Source organism: Callithrix jacchus, chromosome 2 (genome assembly GCF_049354715.1).
Source record: "Callithrix jacchus isolate 240 chromosome 2, calJac240_pri, whole genome shotgun sequence".
NCBI classification, from domain to species: domain Eukaryota; kingdom Metazoa; phylum Chordata; class Mammalia; order Primates; family Cebidae; genus Callithrix; species Callithrix jacchus.
Window position 1 is genome coordinate 156575954 of NC_133503.1, and position 24934 is coordinate 156600887.

The following is a 24934-nucleotide window of genomic DNA, read 5'->3' on the forward strand; positions in this document are numbered from 1 at the left end:
CCCATGTCTGATGAGAACCTTCTTCCTGTGTCATCTCATAACAGAAGGCAGAAGGGCAAGAGAGCATGTGTGCAAGAGAAAGAGAGGGGGTAGAAGAGAAGGAAAGGGGGATGAACTCATCTTCATCCTTTTATCAGGAATTCATTTGTGAGGGCAGATTCCTCATAATCTAATTACCTCTTGAATGTCCTGCCTCTCAATATGGTTGCACTGGGGATGAAGGTCACAACACATGAATTTTGCAGACACATTCAAACCCTAACACTATTAATCTACCTATCTATTTACCTACCTATCTATCATCTATTCAATTGTACACCTAGCACAATTTCTGGCACATAAATTGGGACTTGCATAAATATGTTAAGAGAATAATGCAAAGTAAAATCCATGATGACTTTCATTTGTGGTTTTTTACATAAATCCTCTGAGATAAGTAATCTGCATTTGCCAGATGAGGAGAAAATGTGAATGACTAAGATTGCACACTATTATACTCTTTTTCACTGACTAACTATATCCACAGGTTTGTGGTGTACTTTCCTATGATGTTTTTATTTCCTCACACCTTTTCCTCTTCATATGATTCACATTGTTACAACTCTTACATATTAATCATTTCGAAACCACAGTACTCTGAATCACTGATGGGTCCTGGGTTACAATGAAATACATCCGCTAGGAAATGAGAGCACTTCTAGGAAACATCTTAGTGCCACGTGCCTCTTTTGATAGGGATCCAGCCTATCAGTCTGGGTCCATCTAGAGCAAAGTGCTAGAATAGATCTTCAGTATTCCTGTAGGTTGAGTGAGAAGTGCAAGAACATTTATTAATACTGGCAACGTTTCTCCAGCCTGTTGCATGACTGTGGACGTACTGCCTTTTAACCTTATTTCAATCACTTATAATTTTTATAATGAAAGGTTATAAATCAGAGTATATGACTGAGGAATGAGTTTTTACACAGCAACTCTACAGTGGACATCAGACTTTTCCTTTTCCTGCTCAAGGTTCATTTGCATGTCATCAAAGGCTGAATTTCTGTGGTTTGTTTCTAGACATAAAAATCGGTTGTCAAAGCCTCTTAGGCTGAAAGCCTTTAATCTTTATCTAACCATCTTAACATGGGTTATGTTTGTTTTGATAAACATACTAGTAAAAGATTTTAAGCAGTTTGGGCTCTGTGAGAGACAGATATACTGTCTGAATAACTGAATGGATTACTGGAAGGCTCTAGAGTGGATGTTTTACTGGTTGTGAAATCAAAGGCTGTTATAATCTCGGTTGATATTTAAGTGTCACAATATGCTGCCTACAGACTAGGAAGGTTACACGTCAATCTAAAATTCTAAGTACTTGATATCATTATGTATTATTACTCACCATTAGTATCTCAGTACTTTCGTTTTTTCCAGTTAAAGAGAATTTGTTTTTAATTTTAATTCTTCTCTTAAAAAGTATGTAATAGCTGAGTCAATTCTTTGGAAACATTTACATTTTCTCCTGGATTATAAAGCTCTCCAGGATTTCAGCTTCCTCTTGAGCCAGTTTGGTAAAATAACGTATGATGCCAGAGTACTGAAAAGTGGGACTCATGGCTTGTAATCAAAACAACATTATCATTTTGACATGCTCCCAGCAAAACCCCATTCTGGAGGTCTAGTTCTTCCCTGGCTTTGGCCCCATATTTTCCCCCACTGACTCCTAGAAATCTTGTCCCTTTCAGTTATAAGAAGAGTTTCATTTTAGAATTGATATGTCATGCCTACTGTAACAATTAAAAAGCAAACAAAAGCTGGGTCTTTCCCTAATTTAGGGTTGCTTCAGGCCAGCCTACAGGGTGAAGGGATCTGCTGGCTTTCTAGTTCCCCCGCCTTGTTCTTCTCTTTCTCTGCTCTCATGTCCCCAAGTGGTGTTGGACTTCTGCAAGGTTTAAGAAAGATGAGGGCAGTAGAGTCATACTTACAAGATGCAACCGCCATCTGGCCCTCATTTCCTAGAAGCGAGGCCATTGTTTAAATCAAATGGTACCCGGTGAGTGCTGTGTGGACTTTCCAGAGATCTTGCAGGGCCTTCTGGGGCACCTCTCTAGACTAAAGAGGTTGGTCACACGACCTCCCTATGCATGGATATCTCAAATCTGTTTCTGTTCTGGTTTCCAGCCCTGAGAGATATGCTCCTGGGCGTTGTTACAGGTTGCGTTTTATCCCCTAAAAAGATATGTTGAGGCCCTAACTTTTGGTACTTGTGACTGTGACCCTTTTTTGAAATAGGTTTTTTGCAAATGTAATTCACTTAAGATGAGTTCATTAGGGTGGACCCTAATCCAATATGACTGGTGTTCTTACAGTAAGAGAAGACAGAAATGCACAGGGAGCATGTCACGTGACAACAGAGGCAGACACTGGACCAGTGTTATTGCAAGCCAAGGAACACAGGATTGCTGGCAACACCAGAAGCTAGGAGGTCTCAAGGAGTGAGCTTCCCCTAGAACCTTTAGAGAAAGCATGGCCCTACCGACAACTTAACTTTGGGCTTCTAGTCTCTAGAACTGTAAGATAATAAATACCTGTTGTTTTAAGCCATCAAAGTTTGTGGCAAGTTTTCTTGTTCTAGCAGCCCTAGGAAACAGAGCTGTCCATATTTATGTAGATTGTATGATACAGTTGCACAGCTTCCAGTGGCCGCCATTATGGAAGCCAGGAAGAGTCAAGAAAGAGAGTTCTATCAGAGACTCAGAGGCAGCTGAGTAGCCTGGCCAGGCTGACATCTTGATTTCAAATTTTTAGCCTCCAGAAAGAATACATTTCTTTTGTCTGAAGCATCCAGTTTGTCGTACTTGGCAATAGCAGGTCTGGGAGACTATCATGGATGGTATCCCTTCCAACCACTCCATCAAGATATTACCACTGAGAATTTCCCATTCGGTGTCCAGGAATTATGTACATGCAACCCATCCTAAGTGAGAAAGCAGTAACTTCCCAGCTTTGTTGCTGGGCTCTGTTTTCAAGGGTGCATCAGGTAGCAGCCCACTGTGTGTCCTAGACTGCAGGGTACACATTTTCCCTTATTGGGGTAGGGAGAGGAGCTGACATTGAGTCAACACTCTTTCATTTCCAGCAGCTTCAACCCTTTCGCAGCGTCTCGTGTTGGCATTCAGCTGTGTGGATAAGAAGCCTCTCTTGCAGAATCTGCACAAGTCATTTAGTGCCTCACTTTGGAGATTGGAAATATTGCACCTGTTCTTTTAGTTTCTGACTTTTGGAGCCTTTGTCAAAACTGAGACAGATATTGTTCCATTTCAATATTCTGATTTAAAACTAAATTAATTTCTGCCGGATTTTCAAGTTTATTAATACTGAGTTGGACAGAGTGTTTTTTAAAGTATAAAAAAATTTTCTTTGCACATATTTGTTTTTTTCTCTATTTTTTCTTGATCAAACTTGCTCATCTTTGTTTTGTATTCTGCACTAGTCTCTAAACAAAGAATCATCTTTTCATTTTACTGATAATTCTACTGTTATATTTATTATCAATTTTACTATTTTTCCTTTTAATATTTATTAATTTCTATCATCTCTCTTTGGTTGATTTTTGTGCTTGGCTTCTAGAGTTGAATGCTTATTTGGTTTTTATGCAAAATTTTTTTCTGATAAATGCATTTTTTTTTTGGAGGTGGAGGTATCTGCTTGGCCATGTAGGGGACATGCCCAGCCAATGTTCGCCTGCCTGCCTCACCTTTTCCTCTTTTCTACTTCCTGTGAGGAACTTGCATTTGGTTAGGAGTCTGTCCCAAATTTAGATACATAGGGCTATCATGCTGGTGTTCTAAATAGTATGTTTTAAAATTCCACATGGTTTGTTCTTTAATGCAAAATTTGTTTAGAAGACCTTAGTTTTCCTGCTGATGCTTTGGAAAGCCTGCTGGCCTTTTGTTGTTAGTTTTTGGGTTGCTGACCCAAAAATCTTTAAACATCAAAGTTAAGTTTGATTGGATTTTAGTTTATTGGATTTTAATAAAATTTTATTATATTTAAACAGCTAAAAGGGTCTGCGTGACTATTGCTTTGAAAATTTTTCACTGTTTAAAACAATTTCCCCATGTATGATAAATTTGTGAAGGTTTCATGTGTTTGAAAATCTATTTCTTGGGTACAAAGTTTTACCACAATTTATAGATAAAGCAGTTGAATTATGCATCCTAAATTCTCAATATCTTTAATTTGTTAATTAATATTTAAAGATACACTTGTTAAAATTTCTCACTGTGATTGTGAAATTGTCTATTTTTTTTCTTTCTTTTTTTTTTTTTTTTTGAGACAGAGTCTTGCAAAGTCACCTGGGCTGGAGTGTAGTGGTGCTATCTTGGCTCACTGCAACCTCCGCCTCCCAGGTTCAAGTGATTCTCCTTTCCTCAGCCTCCTAAGTAGCTGGGATTGCAAGTGCCTGCCACCATATCCAGCTAATTTTTTTTTTTTTTTTTTTTTTGTATTTTTACTAGAGACAGGTTTCGCTATGTTGGCCAGGCTGGTCTTGAACTCCTGAACTCGTGATCAGCCCGTCTTGGCCTCCCAACCATTTTTCTTTTAATAAGATTTTTATTTCAAAATAAAGTTATTGGGAACATAAATATAATAACCATAGTAAAGTTTTTTTTTTTTTTTTTGAGATGGAGTTTCGCTCGTTACCCCGACTGGAGTGCAATGGCGCGATCTCGCCTCACTGCAACCTCCGCCTCCTGGGTTCAGGCAATTCTCCTGCCTCAGCCTCCCGAGTAGCTGGGACTACAGGCACGCGCCACCATGCCCAGCTAATTTTTTGTATTTTTAGTAGAGGCGGGGTTTCACCATGTTGACCAGGATGGTCTCGATCTCTTGACCTCGTGATCCACCCACCTCGGCCTCCCAAAGTGCTGGGATTACAGGCTTGAGCCACCGCGCCCAGCCCAACCATAGTAAAGTTTTCATGGGATTCACATTTTATTAAATGAAATAACCATCTTTGTCCCTTTTCAGTAATTTTTATCCTTAATTCTATTTTATCTTGTATTAATATCCCTATATTTGCTCTCCTTTCATTAGCCTTTGCTTTCAATACCTTTTTGCCTTCTTTTATTTTTAACCTCCCTATGTTATGTCATTGTGTTTGGATTTCTGAAAAAAACATCTGGCTGTATCATTTCTCCAGTATGAGAATCTTTGTCTTTTAATATGTAAATTTAACCCAGGAAAATATATCATGATTACTGATAAAATTGATTATGTTCTCAGAACCATACTTTCTGGTTTATCTTTTGTATGCTTCCTTGCTGTTTCTTTTTCTTTTTTTTTAAAGAAAGAAAGAAAGAGAAAGAGAAAAGGGGGAAACAGAACAGGAGTCTTGCTCTATTGCCCAGGCTGGAATGCAATCTAGAAATAGGTATTAGAAACCTCTTTTATGCTGATGATTGTGCTTAACAGCAGAGACAGGAAGGAATAAAGAAAGAAAACAACAAATAAACAGCCAACCAATATTTCGTTTAAATCTGTGAAATGCTGTGCAAGTGCTGAAGAGCGATTTGCTTCCATTTATGTGGTCACTTTCAAAATAGGTGTAATGTGATACTAAAAAAAAAAAGAAATGTATGTTCTGTGGACCTGGGGTGAAGAATTCTATAAATATTCACTGAGTTTACTTGTTCCAGGTCTGAGTTCAAATCATAAATGTCTCTGTTAATTTTCTATTGCATTGATCCATTGAATATTAACAATGTGGTGTCAAAGTCTCCCACTATTATAATGTTGGAGTCCAAGTCTCTTTATAAGTCATTAAGAACTTGTCTTATATATCTGGGTACCCCTATATTGGGTGCATATATATTTATGATCATTGACTCCTATTGTTGCATTGATCTTTTTATCTTTATGTAATGTCCTTCATTGTTTCTTTTAGTCTTGGTTACTATTGTAGTCTGTTTTGTCAGAGACGAAAGTTACAACTCCTGCTTTATTTGTTTGTTTTGTTTTTCTTTCCTCTCCATTTGATTGGTGAGTCTTCCTCCAACCTTTTGTTTTGAGTCTTTGTGTGTCCTTGCTTATGAGATGGATCTGGATACAGAGTGCCAATGTGTTTTGACTTTTTATTCAGTTTGCGTGTCTGTGTCTTTGATTGGGGCATTTAATCCATTTAAATTCAGGATTAATATTGATATTTGTGAGTTTAATATTGTCATTAAATGCTGGCTGGCTATTTTGCCCATTAGTTGATATAAATACTTCATTATGGAGATACTCTTTATCTTTTGGTACGTTTTTGGGATGACTGATACTGGTTGTTCCTTTCTGTGTGTAGTGCTTCTTTCAGAAGCTCTTGCAAAGCAGGCCTGGTGGTGATGAAATCTCTGAGTGCTTGCTTGTTCTTGAAAACTTTTATTTTTCCTTCATTTATAAAGCTTAGTTTGGCTGGATATGAGATTCTGGGTTGAAAATTCTTTTCTTTGGGGATATTGAATATTAACCCCCACTCTCTTCTAGCTTTTAGGGTTTCTGCTGAGAGATCTGCTGTAAGTCTGATAGGCTTCCCTTTATGGGTAACCTGACCTTTCTCTCTAGCTGCCCTTAGAATTTTCTCCTTTTTTTTTTTTTTTACTGCTTATGTGATTAAGTTATTTATTCCTTTTTTCCTCCAAATGATTTGGGAGTAAGGCATCCTAATTCTCAGTGGTTAACCTTAAGTCTTTAATAAATATCATTAAATATATATGGAAAATCAGATTAAAACCACATGAGATACCTACCATCTCATATCAATTAGAATGGCTATTATTAGAAAGTCACAAAACAGGAGATGCTGGTGAGGTTGCAGAGAAAAAGCAACACATATGGTTGGTTGGATGGTCAATTAGTTTAACTATTGTGGAAGACAGTGTGACGATTCCTCGATGACCTAAAAACTGAAATACCATTTGACTTAGCAATCCCACTACTGGATATATATACCCAAAGGAATATAAATCTTTCAGTCATAAAGACACATGCATGTGTATGTTTATTGCAGCACTATTCAAAACAGTAAAAACAAGGAATCAACCTAAATGCTCACAGTGGTAGACTGGACAAAGAAAATATGGTTCATATACACCATGGAATACTAGGCAGCCATTAAGAAAAACTGAGATCATGTCCTTTGCAGGAACATAGATGGAGCTGGAGGTGATTATTCTTAGCAAACTAACACAGCAACAGAAAATCGAAACTACATGTTCTCACCTATAAGTGGGAGCTAAACAATGAGAACACATACATAGAGCAGAAAAACAGAAACTGGGACCTATTGGAGGATGGAGGATGAGAGGTGGGAGAGCATCAGGAAAAATAACTAATGGGTACTAGGCTTAATACCTCAGTAATGAAATAATCTGTTCAACAAACCCACAGGACATGAATTTACCTATATAACAAAGCTTCACATGTATCCCTGAACTTGAAATAAAAGTTAAAGTCAAAAGCTAGAGTCCATCAGCACGTACATATCTCCTCCTAGGATGACAAGAACGTCACCTTTGTTTCTGATATTCCTCCCTGTTCTTCCTTGCCACATGGCCCCCTGCAGCCTCCCAGCTCCCAATCAGCTTCATCTCATTTTTCTCTCTCCATGCAGTGGAGTAGGTGGGTGGGCGGTGGGAGTAACTTCAGGTTCCTCAATTCTTTTGCCTTGCTGTTGGAGGTCTTAAGGCTGAAAGTCATTCAGACTGAAACTAGATAATACAGAACTTTCTCTTGCCAGTACTGACAAACTCTTACAATTACTTTTGATAAATTATTTCCTCTGACACAGTCTTCATCTCTTTTCTACACTTCATCAAAGATTCAGTTCCACGGACCCCAAGAAGACAGCTGTAGAGAGAAAAGCAAGAGGAGTGGAAAAACACCTTTTATGGTGCAACCTTTCAATATTTATTCATTAGTCGATAAACTATAAACAAAATAAAAAGGCAAAACACATAGGCAAAAATTTTTTGTAATACCAAAATATATAAAACCTGAATACCAAGGTCTTATAAAGATATAAGCAATGTAATGTAATGTAAGCAATTATATCAAAGTTTGCTTCTGAAAACTTTAAGAAACAGAACATGACATGAAATACATTATTGAAAAATGCAAATGACTGATATATTTATAAAAAGATGATGAACATCAGTAATAAGTATGAAATATAAACCTAAACCACAGTGAAATTCCATTTTAAAAATTGTGCTTATCAGAGTGGCAAAAAATTTTTAAAGTTAGGGAAAATACCAGATATTGATGAGGATGTGGGAAAACTGTAATTTGGCTTATTGCTGAAAGGACTGTAGATTGTTACAGTCTTGTAGATAGATTAGTATAAACTTTAAAAAATATTTTGGTTATTTCTATTAATATAAAATATAAACAGCCTAAAGAACCAGGATCTCACTGCTAAGAATTGATCTCATAGATACAATATATTGAATATTTAAAGACATTCCCTCTTTCTTTAAACAAATGTTTTTGATTGCTGACTAAATGTCAGGCATATTCTATGCACATGAGGAAACATCAGTGAACAAAACAAAAATCCTGACCAGGTGTGGTGGCTCGCACCTGTACTCTAGCACTTTGGGAGGCCGAGGTGGGTGGGTCACCCCAGGTCAGGAGTTTGAGACCAGCCTGGCCAACATGGTGCAACCTTGTCTCTACTAAAAATACAAACATTAGCTGGGCGTGATGGCATGTGCCTGTAATTCCAGCTAGTCGGAGGCTGAGGCAGGTGAATCTCCGGAACCCAGGAAGAAAAGGCTTCAGTGAGCCAAGATGGCCCCATTACACCTCAACCTGGGCCACAGAGGGAGATTCTGTCTCAGAAAACAAACAAACAAAAAACACAAAAAAAACAAAACAAAGATCCTTGCTGTTGTGGAACATACATTCTTTTGGGGAAAATATCAATAAATGTAAGCAATTATTCTTTAGTCTCAATTTTCATCTCTAGGATGTGATATTTGTCGGAATGGAAGGCATAATCAATGCCTAAGATGTTAATACTGGTAATTCTTTTAAATGTAAAGAAAATATTTTATAAGACTACAGAAATATTTCAGATAACTTGACTAAAACCAAGAGATAAAAAATCTTATGTGACTTATTTTAGATTCAGTGTGTCTTTTTAACATGGTAGCTAAAATTTACATGACAAATCTTATCATAAAATACTTTCCAATTAGCCAATTATCTTATTTCATTTTATAAAATGATGAATTCAATTTAACATTCAACATTAATTAACATTTATTTAATACACTAACATTGAATAATATTCATTTTATATTCTTAATCCTTTATTAATATTTTTATATTTTCAATTTTTTATTAAGAAAAATGTATATGCCATGTGCTAATCTTAACAGTTTTTAACAGTATATACCTTTTTCCTTAACTACCACATGGGAAAGTTTAATCATGATATATAATTAAATTGCTAAAATTATTTTTGATTTTTAGAAATGGTTTTCATTTAATTATTTCTTGAAGGCAAACACTGGAGTTTGATACATAAGCACAGTTATACTCCCCGATTAATGAATATTTACAATTTAGTTACATAAAACATTGAATTTGTTACAAATTAAGTAATGAGATTAATCTTGTTTATAACATATTATAAATAGCTAAATTTCTTATATTGGATTATACCATATAAGTTTGACTTGATTGCTTTTTGTATTTACCTTATAATATTTTTCCTGTATATTTATTTCTCCATGATTTTATAGTCTATAAAACTCATACTAACAGGTTTATTTTAATGTAAAGTTAGCTTTTTTTTCTGCAAGAAAATAAGTCTGACTTAGCTGAAGCACTTGACAACCATTATTGGGTTTGCCAACAAAGTTGTATGATGGAGACTTTCTATAAAGTTACGTGATAAAACTGACAAATCTGCAGCTAAAAAGATATGGCAAAAATGTATTCAAAATACACAAAATAAGAAGAGTCTATTTTAAAAATTACATTGGAGATCAGGCATGGTGCCTCACACCTGTAATACCAGCATTTTGGGAGACCAAAGTAGAATAGCTTAAGCATGGGAGTTCAAGACCAGCTTGGACAACATGGTGAAACTCTGTCTCTACAAACAACGAGACTTAGCCAAGTGTGGTGGCACGTGCCTGTGGTCCTAGGTACTGGGGATGTTGAGGTGGAAGTATCACTTGAGCCTGGGAGGTTGAAGCTGCACTCCAACCTGGCAACAGAGTGACACCCTATTTCAAACAAACAATAAATAAATAAAATAAAAATTATATTGAAAAAGTATTGTACAGTTTATGATAATTTAGGTTTTATATTCTCTGTTAGCATATCATGCTATACAAGAGGCCTCTAACTGAAAGAGTAACAGATTAATTAATAATCATTTGATAAATGTTGGTTATGAGAAAGTGAATGACTCAAATGAATTGGTAATAGATTTTGCAATCAGATGTTTTCTATTCTTTGCATTTGACAATAATTTTAGGAGTTCTTAAACTGTCAGCTCATAGATCAAAATAATTTTTGGTAATAACTATTTGGCAGTGCTAATAATAGAAAATTCTCATTTTTCTTTACTTAGAATGATATTAAGTAGCAAATAAAACCACAAGTTAAGAGTGACGTCTCAGAAAAAAGAAGAACCTTTTGCATATTATCTTTAACAGCACTTCTTCCTGGTTTTGACCAAAGGGTCCCACATATTTATTTTGCCTTGGACCTTGCAAATTGTGTCGCTGATCTTGTTCCTACCTTTCTGGGAATAGGGGAGATGGGAACTGGGGGAGACTGGGAGAGTGGCCACAGCTACCTGGTTGCGCAACTGTTTTGCCAGTGACTGGGTGGTAAGTTCAGTACTGGGTTGGGGAAGCAGACGTTTGATTCCATACCATGTTCTCCAATCTAGCTGTGCCAACACCAAAGTGACAATTTGATCACTGTCTGACTCTAGTGTTGCCTTCTGAAGAGGAAATAGACTAAAATTTCAGCAGAGAATTTTGTCTTCTCTCTCTTAAATAGACTGAAGACCTCAAAGTCTGAGGATGTGTTTGTTGTCAAAGTAAGTAAATGAATTATTAGGGACAGTGGAATACTAGTCCCAGTCTTTTCAAAGAACTTTTATACTTGACATTTCCAGACTCAGGGGGCAGGTTTTGGTAGGAAGATAAGAACTTCTTTGCTGGCTTAGGGATGCTGGAGCCACATAGCATAGTGGCAAAAAGGGAGTATGAGTTTATGGATTCAGCCAGAAGTAAACTCAATCCAAGCTTCTGCTCCTTCCCCAACATATGACTGAATGCTGTTTTTCTCATGCACGTGTAGCTCATAGGCATTTTGCCAGGATGAAAAGGAGCAAGGCTTGGAGTTGCTTAGCACAGTGTATGCTAGAGAAGTCCTCAATAAATAAGTGTTAATTTATCATCATTGGTAAGGGTTGGAAGTAATTTCCACTTAGGAGGGGATGATTCCTGGGCTATTCCCCACTCCTTTTTCATGCTCCCTCCCTAGTCTTCTCATTCCCTATGCCCTTGCTCTCCCTCATCTCCTGAGGGAATCAGTCATCATAACACGGACTTATGAATCATGATTGGATAGGAGAATGTGGAAATATATTCAGAACAACACATTCAGGTAAGATGAACAAAACCGGTGACTCGTAGACGTCCTTCCAGTTGTATTGAATGATTATCAGTACCCTGGTGTTCCACCTCAGTGACCATGTAATGGTACATGGTCCTTCTCCCATCATTCTTTTCTTCCACAAACATTTACTGAGTGTCTATTGAATATTAGGTATTCTCCTTACATTAAAGGAGGTTGTAATCTAAGGGATGAGTGAATATATCATTTTAATGGGGTGTCACAATGCTAGAAAGAGATAGTACTTGGGGAGTCTGTGAGATGTTACCTAATACGGTCAGAATGATTTCTAGAAGACTTCTTAGAATGGATAAAAGGTTACTTGAACCTTGAAGAAAGAATAGAAGTTAACCAAGTGGGTAAAGATGTAGCTGGCAAAAAAAGGGCTTTCAGTGCAAAATATAAAATCCTGGGAAGCTTTACAATTTTAGAGACTAAAAGATTAGACAATAACCACTTGTTTTCTCTTGTTTTACTAAGTGTTTTTTTCATTTATTGCTTTATACATCATGATGTCCAGAAAATAAAAATTAGAGACTAGTTTATGATCGCATAAATGGTGAAAATAAGCTTAGATAAAAAAAGTCTTAGGCTTAAAATGACTTTGTTATGTTTCTCATATACTCAGACATGGTAAAATATTCTACACTAGTATTATTGCTTCATCCCTCTTTATTAAATGGTGCATTCTGTACTTTTTTGTTTTTCTTGAAGAAACATAATTTGATCAAATATGCTTGTGAAACAATGGATTTTTATCAAATGCTACCATTACCTCATTGTAATGACTCTTCACTTGAACCCCTTGACTTTATGTCCTTTTAAATGACTTCTGTTATTTATTTGTGGAAATTCCATTGGGGTGGAATGCACTTTTTATTTTTACTTTCTATTCATGATTTTGATATTTAGTCATACTTCCTCCACAGCTGCATATTGATCACTTATTCTGTTCCAGGCACTGTGTCAGAAACTGGGAATAAAACCACGAACAAGAGTCTGCTCTTAAGCAACTGACATCTAATCTGTGTTTTAGCAGAAGGGTAAGAGGAGGGGCTGAAGCCAAAGTAGGATGGGTGGGAAGTAAGGATACAGAGAGGTAAAGGGCAGTTAAATACAGCCATGATACTGGGGTTTGGGGCCAATGCAGAGGGTGCTTCGGAATACTAAGGGTAGAAAGAAGTAAAGTATCCCAGATGAGATAGTTCATTTAAATGAAACTAAGAAAACATACAATTGTAAGAAGATGTAATATTTACAATTTATGGAGATCCAGTGAAAAATGAGGCACAAGAGGTATAAGTCCATTTTGGATTTTCCAGTCTTAGTCAATCCCCCAGACAACTGTAGACACATGAGAGACCCCAGATGAAACCAACGACACATTGAGCTGCATTCATCCTCAGATTGCAGAATCTTGAACAAACAGATGATTGTTGTTTTAGATCACCATGTTTTGGGGTAGTTTGCTACACTCTAATGGATAACATGAACACCTGGGCTAATTATCATTCAAGTGCAAGTTCCTTCCCAAACCCAGTCTATGGTACCTTTCACCTGAAAAGTCTCTTTCACAGGGTGTGTCATTTTACTATCTCTCAGGTTGCTCCTTGTGTGGAGACTTTGCCATTCTCTAATATGCTCTCTTGCCTTCCCACCTTGCCCAGTTTCAGCAAATACTCATTGGTCTGAAATACTCTGGAATCTATGAAGATCTTCAGGGAGTATGGAAGAGCCCAATTCAAGATGCAATTTTCTTCCTGGTTTTATTTAAATGGAGTTTGCTGTTTTCCAACCCAAAATGCCACAACCAAACAGAAATGTCTCTAATTGATTAAAAGAATTGTGTTTATTGCCAACAAGGAGACATCCTTTCTCAACATAATAAAAGGCGTTTTTCTTCCCTTAGAGCAATTAATTAGATAGGGAGTGTGAACAAGCCTTAGAAACATCTCTAGTTCCATCTGAGGAATGAGTGATAAGCGATGCGATGGCAGGAACCAAGCTTAACTGGGATGAAGGAGAGAGTGTGTTCTTTGAAGGGTCAACGTCTGTATCAGAAGAGGAGCAACTGGGCTGTGTCCTAGAGATTGTTTCCCACATACAATTTAACTTCCTTAAAGGAACTGAGGTATAGGTAAGGGTGGATCACGGGACTATGATCTTTGTCAGGAATATCATTTTTAAAAGTTTCCTTAATTATGTACCCCAAGGTTATGAGTTGTCTCCAATTGTATTTTGCAATAGCAAATGGTAAGTTTTGCTGAGAGAGACAGTTTTAACTCTCACAAGGTAGTTCTCCAGAGTCTTATTACACAATACAAGATTACAGAATCAGCTCTTATTCTGGAAATTTGCAACAGTTTGTGCTCAAGTGACCCTCCCTGAGCTTTGAGTGTTTGGCAAAGGAAGTGAGATATAAGAGGCAAAACAGAGTTCAGCTATTTATTTCTTTATTAACTACATGTAACCTAAACAGAATCCAAATGATGACTCCATAGCAATGAACTAACAGAGATTTTATGAAATATTTGCTCATATAATAATACGATTACATCATTGAAACTTTAGATTTGAAAAAACAGTATAGTCTTATCACTTCTAAGCATTAGTATAAGACAGCTTTGATATCAAGTTCTATTTATATAGCTTACACGGTTCGATTTCTCTGTGAAAAAAGTTTTATTGTGTATTGGACTTTATTCAGGGTGATTTCTGACTTAAAACTGCTTTCTGACAGCATCCTCTATAACTTTGCCCCCTGCCCTTCTGATATGTATCTGCTGGGCAAACCTTTAGTCAACTCGGATGTTTGCCTTTTCTCCTCTTACAACTTGACTGTCAGAAACAGTGATCCCATTTCACAAATAGTACTACTGAAAATTTGTGGATAGCTTTCAGTTCAGTGCAACAAATTTTTTCACTAACTCACCAAAGGAGCTGTTCCAAATTATCAAAATTCTCCTCAAGCACAGGGAACACTGCTACCTTCTTTTCTTTTTACCAACAACTCTTTCAGGCAGAATGTGTCAAGAAAACAAATCACAGGAGGTATTTTGACAGAGAAAACTGAATATAGGAGATTGGTTTCAGAGGGATTGGAAACCTGAAAAAACAGAAGGGAAACTCAGCAATAGCCCAGAGATAATAATTGTAAAAAGCAGCTACCTTTGAGGTGGGAGAGTTCCCTGGCCCCTGCTTCTTGCAGGACATGTGACAGGGGTGTTGCACTCTGTTCAGCTGCTGGGAGCTCAAATCTTTTACGGGAGTGGGAGCACACAAACGGGCCAGATGCAGGAGCTGGGGCAAGTGCTTTGGGCTCCACCTTCGCCACCAGTAGTGTCTAGGGGTGGGTGTCTGCAACTCCCAAAGCCCAAGTGGGTGTGTTACAATGGGCTCTTTCAGCTTTGTCATCAGCAGATGGCTTGAGTGTTAACCAGCTCAGTGGACCCTCTCTGCCTTTTTGCAAGGGCAGAGGGCCAGTTTGGCAGCTTTCTGTATCCTGAGCTCTTGTCCAGCATGTTAGAAGAATTGGGTCACACACAGACTTGCAGGAATAATGCAGGGGTTTTACTGAGTGGTGGAGGTGGCTCTCAACAAGATGGATGGGGAGCTGGGACAGGGCTGGAGTGGCAAGGTGATCTTTCCCGGGACTTTGGTTGTCCAGTGGCCGAACTCCTCTGTGACCACCCCCAGTCTAACTCCTCTCAGAACTCAGATGCTCCTTCTCTTCACCCTTTCTCTGCTGTGCCATTCTGCCATTCATCTGCTTGTTTCCTGTCTCCTTCTCTGCTTCTGGAGCCTGGAGTTCAAGTTTAACATGGGTACAAGACAGGGGGTGTGGTGGGCTAAAAGTCAGCTTTTTGGATGCCAAAACAGGAATGGCTGTCCTCATTTAGGGCCACGGGTATCCAGGCTTGAGGGTGAGGCCTTTGCCAGAGAACTGCCCTCTTTTACCTAGTATTCCCTGTCTCCTGTCCGTATCACCATCTCTTAGGGCTGGGAAAACAGAATTGGGGGTAAGAAATCAAGGGAGGCTGGTGTGGTGGCTCACGCCTACAATCCCAGCACTTTGGGAGGCCAACACAGGTGGATCACTTGAGGTCGAGTTCAAGACCAGCCTGACCAACATGGTGAAACCTCATCTCTACTAAAAATACAAAAATTAGCTGGGTGTGGTGGCAGGTGCCTGTAATCCAAGATATTTGAGGGGCGAAGGCAGGAGAATCTCTTAAACCCAGGAGGTAGAAGTTGCAGCAGTGAGCCAAGGTCATGTCACTCCAGCCTGGGCGGCAGAGTGAAACTCTGTCTCAAAAAAAAAAAAAAAAAAAAGAAAGAAAGAAATCAAGGGAGGGGTTCTGTGGAGCTCAGACCTCTGAGGAGGGAAGATGACCTGGATGTTGCCAATACCTCTTAAGGGATGCAATGAGACTGAGATAAGAGCCCAAAGAAGCTGGCAAAGAAATTTGGGAAAAATATATTTGCAGAGTCTCAGCACCAGCACTGTAGATCATAGTACAGGAAGTAGGTTTTGGAGAGACAATAGTCAAATAGCTGGTATAATTCACGCTTTTGCTCTGTGTCTTAGTTCGTTGTCTTAAAAACATCCTTAAAACACAGGCTTAGGCACTACTGCATAACTGAGCAGCAGAGAGGCAGAAATAAGGAAAAAGGGGAAACATTCTTTGCTGTTCCATCTAGATCTCCTCTTCAAGGCCCTTTCCCAGTTGCTCAGCATTTCGGCTTTTGAAGCCTCGTAGTTGATTTGTGCATGGGAATTGCCCTTTGATTTGTGCATGGGAATTGCCCTTGGCAAAAGGAAACTGCCTTAAACTCGTTTATCTCTCTCCCATAGGGTGCCCAGAAGTCAAAGTCCAGACATTTAAAAGCCCAAAACTGTTGTCTTAACACAATTCTGAAGAACTATCATGGTTCCAGAGCTTCTCAGAAGGTTGTCTGAGGTCTCAGTTAAACTGCGTGGCAGGTCAGCTCAACTTTTTGTCTTCCCCTCCCCTCCTGTCTTTTTCACTTCTTTACAGGTGTATCTCACAAGAGCACTACTCTAGCAACCTGCATACAGCCCTCCATCTCTGTCTTCAGAAAATGAATGCAAGCTAGTGGGATAGGATGGATTCTGGAAACTCTCCTCTAAAATGGATCACTCACTGATAGGTTGACATTGTGAACACCATCACTGGTGGCAAGTGGATGCAGATAATCCTTGGCACATAAGTGAAGTGCTATTGTTAAAATTCTCACCAGGGATGAACTAATGTGGCATACAACTGGAAGGAGACACATCAGGTGACAAAATATTTTTGGCACTTGAGGTATATGAGGGACATGGAACCTATAATAGCCATGGTCTTGTTTGGCCTTCCTGTACACCGTTGAGTCATTGGAGAAGTGGTGATTATCCATCAATTGATGATGAAAATGTATAAGCCAGATTGTCTCCTAGCGAGCATTCAAGGAAATCCTTAATCTCCTGCAACCAGAGGACAGAGTCGAAGACCAGGCCTAGAGTTAACAGAAGACTAGTAAGACTTGAGAGAAGGTTGAATTATTATCTCCAGAAGATATTTTACATCAAGCTCAGAAAACGAATATGAAAGGAGTGGGACTCTGAGAATTAAGATGGGAAAATCTGGTTAGATTCTCTTCAGAACCCTGAGTTCTCAGAGTTCTCTGAAATCTTAGGTTCTGTGGAAATGGTCAATGCTTTCCATTAGAAAATAGTGATTTCAGTTGGGCACAGTGGCTCACGCCTGTAATCCTAGCACTTTGGGAGGCCAAGGCGGGTGGATCATGGGAGGTCAGGAGTTCGAGATCAGCCTGGCCAACATGGTGAAACTCTGATTCTATTAAAAATACAAAAAATTAGCCAGGCTTGATGGCATGTGCTAGTAGTCCTAGCTACTCTGGAGGCTGATGCAGGAGGATCACTTTAGCTCTGGAGGTGGAGGTTGTAGTGAGCCGAGATCATACCACTGCACTCTAGCCTGGATGACAGAGTGAGACTCGGTCTCAAAACAAAAAAATAAAAAAAAGAAAATAGTGATTTCTCCTTGTTTTAACATCATGCAAAGGCTCAGATGAGCCAGAGCTTACAAGAGCTTGTTCTTTATCAGGATATAGATGAAATTCCATTTTAGGTAACCAGAGTCAAATCTCAGAGACTGGGAGCAAGAATCAAACCCAGCATAACCAGGCTTGAAGGTGACAGTCTGCTAAAAAAGAAGAGGCATACTATGCTGAAGAAGCTGAAACATGTGTGCCAGCAGGTTTGGAAGAGTATACATTGGAATGAATCCTGAAGATGCTGGATTAAGGAAGGCACAGCATACAACTGGACAAGGGAGCATTCTTTCTTGATATAGAATTTAACACCCTAGAAAGAATTCTGGTAGACAATGCTTTATGACTAGTCCCATAGGTTCACTCATTTACTTTTTCTCCAAACCATCCTGTCCCAGAACTTCCAGTGCTGTTCTCACAAGCCCATCACCTATAAAAATCAGCAAAAATAAATAAATAAATAAAATAAAATAAACAGCCATCTGTAAAAAGAAGAACAGATTTGACTTATAAATAAAAATATATCACTAAAAACAACAGACATTTTTTTACCTACTAAATGAGCAAAAATTTAAAAGACTCAGAAACTTATCTGCAAGAATTTTGAGAATTAAAAACTTTCACGTATTGCTGATGAGAATTAGAATTGGTATGATATTCCTTGAGGGGTATACTGGTATAAATTTTTAAAATGTTACATGTGCAGACTTTTACTTCTGACCATGCATTTCTTAGCCAGTTTTATAGTTTCCTTTTAGATTTGTTAGCACCTTATGTATGATAAATACCATCTTTTGGTTATCGTGTGTATTACAAAGGTTTGGATAATTTTGCTTTGCTTCATAATGTATTCACTAAGACTAGAACTAAGGTGTGGCAAGAAAGATGCTTATAGTACAAAATTGAAGGAAGCACTCACTCATGGATGATGATCTTACACTTGCACCACCTTGGGAGTGAATGTCTCCTTAAAAGTAATGTGCTAAAGACCCCACCTTAATTCCAGCCCTGTTATTTATCACTTCTATAGCTTGCTTTAAACAATTAGGAAACTGAGGAAATACATGAAACAGCACTTTTCACACAGTATAAAGCTATGATCTCTAGGAGAAGAAAAACAGATTTAAAATACTTCATGATTTCTGTGGTTTCTGTCTGGTACTTATGAATTATTGGGTAGGAAGGAGGTCCAAAAAATACATCAGTTTAACTCAGTTGAGGAAACAGAGAATTAACAACAGTTGAAGCAACAGGAATTTTCAGGACTGAGTATCAGAGGTGAAAAAAATCATGCAGAGAAAGAGCTTCAGGAACCTGCATAGAAGTTTCCTTGAGTCTGTTGCTGAATGTGAAGACATTCATGTATGCAATGAAACTACATGAAGCTGAGCAAAAAAACTACTAGGGATTTGTGAGCTGAACAATGCCTAGAACTTATAGAGGGCAGGAAAGTTTTAGGATTAGGCTAACTAGGGCAAAAAGTTCTTATTAAACACCTGAAGCATTAAGTAAATACCCTAGAAAGATCAAGCCTTAATAGGTGGGTCAAATTAGCCCTGTAGTAAATGTTACATTAGACACATTCTAGCAGATCTAAAAGCCAAACCTCAAAATAATCCAGTTGATATAAAAGTAATTTAGCTGTCTGTTAAAATGAACTCCAGCCAGCTCTCTTTAAAGGAAAAAACAAAATCTAGGTGCTTAACATGTCACACACACACACACACACACACACACACACACACACACACAATGACCAACATGCAACCAAAAATTACTAGATAGGCAAAGAAGCCAATACATGTGAATCATTGTCAGGAGAAAAATCAATTAGGGAAAATAGATCCAGAAATATCAGAGATGATAAAAATTATCCAAGATGATAGATTTAAAAGAAAGTATGAACATCATGAGGAGACACATAACAAAGATACGAAAATAACTTTGATATGGTTTGGCTCTGTGTCCCATCCAAATTTGTTTTGTAGCTCCCATAATTCCCATGTGTTGTGGAAAGGACCTGGTGGAGATGATTGAATTAGGGGGCAAGTCTTTTCTGTGTTTTTCTTGTGATAGTGAATGGGACTTATGAGATCTGATGGTTTTAAAAATGGGAGTTGCCTTGCACAAGCTTTTATTTTGCCTGCTGCCATCCATGTAAGATGTGACTTGCTCCTCCTTACCTTCTGCCATGATTGTAAGGCCTCACCAGCCACGTGGAATTGTAAGTTCAATAAACCTCTTTCTTGTGTAAATTGCCCAGTCTCAGGTATGTCTTTATTAGCAGCATGAAAACAGACTAATACGGTAAATTTGTACCAGTAGAGTGGGCGCATTGCTGAAAAAATACCTGAAAATGTGGAAGCAACTTTGGAAATGAGTAACAGGCAGAATTGGAAGAGCTTAGAGGGCTCAGAAGAAGACAGGAAAATGTGGGAAAGTTTAGAACTTTCTAGAGACTTGTTGAATGGCTTTGACATAAATGCTGATAATTATATGAACAATAAGGACCAGGCTGAAGTGGTCTCAGACGGAGATGAGGAATTTATTTGGAACTGGGGCAAAGGTGACTCTTGTTATGTTTTAGCAAAGAGACTGGGGGCATTTTGGCCCTGCTCTAGAGAGCTGTGGAACTTTAAACTTGAGAGAGATGATTTAGGGTATCTGGTGGAAGAAATTTCCAAGCAGCAAAGCATTCAAGGTGTGACTTGAGTGCTGTTAAAGACCTCCAGTTTTACATAAAAGTTCAGAAAATTTGTAGCCTGACAATGCAATAGAAAAGAAAATCCCAGGCTGGGCATGGTGGTTCATGCCTGTAATCCCAGCTGCTAGGGAGGCTGAGGGAGGAGAACTGCTTGAACTGGGAGACAGATGTTGCTGTGAGCTGAGATTGTGCCATTGCACTCCAGCCTGGGCAACAAAAGTGAAACTCCATCTCAAAAAAAAAAAAAAAAGAAGAAGAAGAAAAGAAAATTCCATTATCTGAGAAGAAATTCAAGCTGGCTGCAGAAATCTGCATAAGTAACAAGAAGCTTTATATTGACCTCCAAGATGATGGGGAAAATGTCTCCGGGGCATGTCAGAGGTCTCCAAGGCAGTCTTCCCATCTTCCCATCACACGCCCAGAGGCCTAGGAGGAAAAAGTGGTTTTGTGGGCCATACCCAGAGTCTCTGTGCTGTGTGCAGCCTAGGGACTTGGTGCTCTACATTCCAGCCACTCCAGCCATAGCTAAAAGGGTCCAACATAGAGCTTGGGCCATGGTTTCACAGGGTGCAAGCCTCAAACCTTGGCAGCTTCCATGTGGTGTTGAGCCCACTATGCACAGAAGTTGAGAACTGGGATTTGGGAATCTCCACCCACATTTCAGAAGATGTGTGGAAATGCCTAGATGCCCAGGCAGAAGTTTGCTATAGGGTCAGGGTCCTCCTGGAGAACCTTTCCTAGAGCAATGTGGAAGGGGAATGTGGGGTGGAAGCTCCTACACAGTGTCCCTACTGGGGTAGTGCCTAGTTGAGCTGTGAGAAGAGGACCACCATCCTCCAGACCCCAGAATGATAGATCCATGGACAGTTTGCACTGTGTGCTTGGAAAAGCTGCAGACACTCAACACCAGCCAGTGAAAGCAGCTGGGAGAATGGCTGTACCCTGCAAAGCCACAGGGATGGAACTGTCCAAGACCATGGGAATCTCCCTCTTTTATCAGTGTGACCCCAATGCGAGACATGGAGTCAAAGGAGATTATTTTGGAGCTTTAAGATTTGACTGCCCCACTAGATTTCAGACATGCATGGGGCTGGTAGCCCCTTTGTTTTGAACAATTTCCCCCATTCAGAATAGATGTATTTACCCAATTCCTGTACCCCCATTGTATCTAGGAAGTACAGACTTTGGGGGGCTGTTGGGAAGGCATGATTGGTTTTGAAATGTGAGGGCATGACACTTGGGAGGGGCTGGGGCAGAATGATATAGTCTGGCTCTATGTCCTGGTGATTGGGAGACCTCCCCAGCCATGTGGAGCTGTAAATTCATTAAACCTCTTTCTTTTGTAAATTGCCCAGAATTGTGTATGTCTTTATCAGCAGTGTAAAATGAACTAATAAAAACTTCAAGAAATACTAAATACAATATCTGTAATAATAATTCACTGTATGGGATTCATATTAGATCTATAGTGCATAAAGAAAGATGAGACCTCTAGGACAATTTCAAGCAATTTAACATATGTGTAATACAAATCCCAGAAAAAAGAACAACGTACAACTAATTGAAGAAAAAGGCCAAAATTTTTTCATATTTGATGAACCTTAATTATACCTAAGCTGGATAAATATTTAAAGAAGCACAATGATGTATATCATAATCAAATTGCTAAAAACTCACGAGAGAAAAAGAAAAATCTTAAAAGCAGCCAATGATCAAGATGCTTTACTGAGAAACAAGGTAAGAGTTAGCACAAAGTCCTCATCATAAATAAGAAAAAACAAATCTTTAACAACCTAGATTCTTAAATCTAGTTTTCCTTAAAAATGAAAATAAAATAGGCAATTTCTCAAACAAAAGATGAGAAAATGTATCACTATAATATCTTTACTAAAAGAAATACTAAAATTCTTCCAACAGAATGAACAAAAAGCAAATAAAAATTTGGATCTACATGAAAGAAAAAAACAAAATATATTTTCTCTAATTTCTAAATTTTAAAAAGGTAATTGAAAATATCTTAAGACGAAGACAACAAATTACAGGAAAAACATATGTAGGAGAGAAATATATGATGCAATTTACACAAAGGATTGGAGAAGGGGCTGGAAGCATTCTCTTGCAGGCTTTTACATTATATGTGAAATGGTAGAATATTATTCGATGTTAGATGTGATAGATAAATGATATATTATATACCATAGACCAGCCACAGACACATATAAACACCTACACACACAAAAATAAAGATGTATAGCTAATAAATTAATGGTGGTGATAAAACAATTAATACAAAGAAATCAGGAAGAAAGGATCAGAGAACAGAGGGGTCAAATCAGAACCATACAGCAAGGTGCAATTTAAACTCGACCAAATTGATGGTTACTTAAATGCAAGTTGTCTAAATATTCTTACTAAAATACAGAGGTTGTCAGACTAGATATAAAAGCAAGACCAGATTATATTCTGTCTGCAAGAGACACACTTTAAATATAAAGACAGATAGATTCAAATTAGCAAATGTGAAAGAGATGTAGCATGCAAATATTAATCATAATATATTGGTGTGACTATATTAATTAAAAGATCACTTTATTAAGAAGCAATTCCAAATATGTGTATACTTACTAAAAGAGATGTAGAATATATAAAGTAAAAACTGACAGATTATAAGAAAAACAGAAAGTAGTAGATAATAGACAAACAATCAAAGTGGTCTAGAAGACTTGAACAATGCCATCAACCAACTACATCTAATAAGTTTTTATAAAACACTCCATTTAAAATTAGGAGATTACAAATTGTTTTCAAGTGCACATGGAATGTTCAATACAACAGAACATATGATGGAACGTAAATAAGTCTCAATAAATATAAAATGATTTAAATAACAAAGAGTATATTCTCTGACCACAACAAAATTAAATTAGAAATTAAGAATAAAATAATACCTGGAAAATTCTTAAAAACTAATTAATAGACACTTAAAAATAGCCATGGAAAAAGAAGAAATTACTAGAAAGTTAATATACATTAATTAGATTAATTAATAATCAAAATTTCCCTCAAGAAGTTAGAATAATATGAACAAATTTAAGGCAATGTAGAAGAAAAGAACTAATAAAGACAGAGAAGAAATCAATGAAATAGAATATGAACAACAAATTTAAAAAGTCAATTTAACCAGGAGCTGAATGTTTGGAAATTAATGAAAGTGATAGACCTCTAGCTAGACTGATCAAGAAGAAAAATGAAGAGATATAAATTATAAATATTTGGAGTAAAAGAGGAGATAGTACTACAGATACTACAGAAATTAAAACATCATACCAATAATTCAACAGCATAATGAAACTGACAAATTCCTTGAAAGAAACATATCACTAAGATGGCTTTGAAAAGAAATGTTAAAATGTCAATAACCCTATGTCTGCTAAAGAAATTGCATTTGTAATTAATTCTTTCTACAAAGAAAACTCCAGTCCCAGGTAACTTTACTGGTGAACTCTACCAAACACTTAAACATGAAATAACACTAATTATACAAACTCTTTTAGAAAATAGAGTGAAAGGGAACACTTTCCAACTTGTTTTAGGTGGTCAGCATTATCTTGATCTCCAAATCAAAGATAATACTTTTAAAAAACTGAAGTCAAATATCCTTCAAGAACAAAAAACCTTTATAGAATTTTGGCAAATTGAGTGTAGTTATGTCTATAAAGGACAGTACACCATGATCATTTTTCATGGGATTTATCTTAGAAATAAAAGGTTGGTTTAACATTTGAAAATCAGTCATTATAATTGACTATACAAACAGAAGAAAATAAAAAATATGATTATTGCAACAGATGCAGAAAAAAATATTTGACATGGTCTAACATGATTCATGTTAAAATTATTCAGCTAAATGTGAATAGATGGGAACTCTCTTAAACTAAAAAGAATATCTATAGAAACTTAAAGTGAATATCATATTTAAAGGACTGATTCCACAGATTGGGAATAAGACAAGGTTCTTCAATTTCACCACTTTTACTCATCATTTTATTCAATATTTTAGCCATGAAGAAAAGTCAAGAATATGAAACAAGAGACATACATAATGGAAAAGAAGAAGTAAAATTGTTTTCATATTCAGATAACACGAATATGTATGCAGAAAATGCTAAGGAACCTACAAAAACATTCTAGAACCAAGAAAGGAATTTAGCAAGGTTGTTGGATAGAAGCTGATTATGCAAAAGTCAATTATATTTGCACATATTAGCAATTTGATTTTTAATAGACTCAAAACATGGAATACTTAGGGCAAAATCTATCAAAATACGTACAAGACCTGTAAACTTTTATGAAAATTATACCTCAATAATTGAAATATACTGATGGATTAGAAGACTCTGTATTGTTATGACATCAGTTCTTCCCAAGTTGATCCATATATTTAACCTTATGCCAATCAAAAATTGCAGATGTTTTGGA

General features: G+C 37.4%; 1 long non-coding RNA gene across 1 annotated transcript in view; it reads left to right on the forward strand.

The window, feature by feature from the left end:
* The window catches only part of LOC118151552 (uncharacterized), a 171457-nt gene that overhangs the window by 141843 nt on the left and 4680 nt on the right, over positions 1-24934 (forward strand). The window contains exons 2-3 of the long non-coding RNA XR_004739925.3: positions 12632-12716; positions 16529-16657. This is a non-coding gene — a long non-coding RNA (uncharacterized LOC118151552). The remainder of the gene's footprint in view (positions 1-12631; positions 12717-16528; positions 16658-24934) is intronic.